This window comes from Lemur catta, chromosome 5, assembly GCF_020740605.2.
Source record: "Lemur catta isolate mLemCat1 chromosome 5, mLemCat1.pri, whole genome shotgun sequence".
NCBI classification, from domain to species: domain Eukaryota; kingdom Metazoa; phylum Chordata; class Mammalia; order Primates; family Lemuridae; genus Lemur; species Lemur catta.
In genome coordinates, this window is record NC_059132.1 from 88117833 (window position 1) to 88120143 (window position 2311).

The 2311-nt window shown below is 27.1% G+C and overlaps 1 non-coding gene across 1 annotated transcript; it reads right to left on the bottom strand.

Annotated features, from left to right (window-relative positions):
• Positions 1-1335: 1335 nt before the first annotated feature.
• Positions 1336-1399, bottom strand: LOC123639037. Its single transcript, XR_006735607.1, has one exon. It is a non-coding gene; the product is annotated as a U7 small nuclear RNA (small nuclear RNA).
• Positions 1400-2311: the final 912 nt, after the last annotated feature.

The window sequence follows — 2311 nt, forward strand, 5'->3', positions numbered from 1 at the left end:
AAAATCAAATTAAAAAATATTCTGTTCACAAGTTATCCTTTGGCCTGGTGAAAAATACTGTTGAATATTATTTAAATAGGAGTCATTACTTGGAAAAAATTATCATTTAGTAACTTATAATTCTTTACTTTTGGTAAATATGTAAATATATCTTCTTTAAACATATCTACTGGGCCTTTTATCTTGCCATAAAAATGAATGTGTTTCTAAACAGATTAGCCATAAGGTTTTCATATATTTCTGACTTTCACCATAAATGACATCTGTGAGCCAGATGCAATTAATGAAAATGTTCCTTTACTTCCTGTGTTGCTCAAGAGAAAATAATACTGATCATTTTGACCTCAAAACAACTATAGGTTTATTGTCTGCAGATTACATATTTTTTCACATTTCCTCCTAGAACAAAATGATTTCCACATTAACAACTTTTTCAGGTGTGTTTGTCTTTTTCTTGAAGAATTGATGCTTTCTTAATTTTTAGACAATATCTATTGAGAAGTAAAATAACTTTTATACTAACCAGATAGTAATTGCTCTGGCTTCAGCTACAAACTTAGCTCTCTTAGCACTAAACTCTGGCAGACAAGAGACATAAAGATAAAACAAATATTATTTTAATTTTTAAATTACATATTGATATATTTATTTAATAGAAAAATGTAAATGTTAGAAGTTATTTCTTAAAATATCTAAAATCAAATGTTTTATACCAGAAAATAAAAAGCAGATATCCACAATTTTCAGGTCAGTTCACTTGGGAAAATAACTTTTAATATTAATAATTTGATTAACACATTTATCACTTCACTTTGTTTATCTTATTTTATGCATAAGCAATGTAAACAAACAACCTGATGTACAAATACACTTATTGGAGATATTACAAAAGAAAACAACCATGAAGAGCAGGAAGACAAACACTTGTTAATTTTAAAGAATACATTTTTAAGAAATGCATTGCATTTAGAAATGGAAGAAAGTGAGAAAACGTATGAGAAAAATATTTTTATGAGCTCTGGAGCTCTTTTGACATGCCTTTATTTTACACTGATTGCATAATGTAGAATATCTGCAAGTTAACATTTGCTACCAGAGTGCTAAGGCAGGGGCCATGTTTCATTCATTTCTGTATCCTGAGATTCAGTAGACTGTTTAAAACTCATTCTAAAAACAGTGCTAATTCGATTAAAAAAGAGATGAATGAATGAATCCCTTTCATCAGTTCCATCAATAACCACCTGTCAATATTATTTCTTGTTAGTCAAAAACTAATTAAAGATTATTACTTTTTTAAACCCAAGACAAACAACTCTATTGTTGAGAATGACCTGCATGGGTGTCTTCCAGTGAGAACTGGAAAACCTGTTAGACAAATTCTAAAAGAGCTATAACACTTAAAGAGTAAATTTTAAGCAATGGAAATGAATAATTCTTTGTTAAAAATATATGTACTTGATGTTTTCATTACTTAATATATTGGTTATGAAAATGCTAAAGAATTATTAGTAAATGTTTTGTTTCCATTTATAACCAAATTACAATGGAATTAGTCTATTTTTCCCACACAATTCTTTAATAATATATTGCATACACATGTTAACTTTTTAAAGACTGAGGAAATATTGCAATGAATTGTTATTGGTATCATTAATTTATGTGCAAATTGTTATATTATTAATAATCTTTCTGTTAAAGAAGAAACATAGAGGCTACAACAATTGTAGCATAGACTTTACAAACATAAACTGGCATATTGCTAAAACTAGGCCTCTAAGTTTAATCTTTTTTTTGTTCATAAATCTGAAAAAAAATAATTATTTGGTTTGAAAGATAAAAGTAATTATGTTACTATTAAAAGGAAAAGTGTTAATGTCTTTACTGAGTACTTAAATCATTCTCAGTTTTAATGAATAGTAGCAAGTTAGTTAAATACAATTTTCAAAAGCTTCATACAAACATCCATTATTGATCATGGTTATAAAATTGCAAAGTGATCTTGAGTTGTGCAATAGTACGTAAACATGTGCATGTGTGTGGTGGTATCTATCTAGTCTATCAACTGTCTAGTCATCTTTTCATACTGATAATAGATGTAACTATGCACTATTTTTCCTTACATAAAGAAGAATACAGAAAACTCTGCAACTTAATACCCACATGGAATATTAATTTGTTAATATTTTTCTTGTTACTGCTTTTCTCATAGAGTTCATAAATAAAAATGAATTTTTTGTACCGAGAATGCTTGACACTTTATTAAATTTTATACAGATTATTTATAAATTATTTTGTATAATTTTAAAATAAA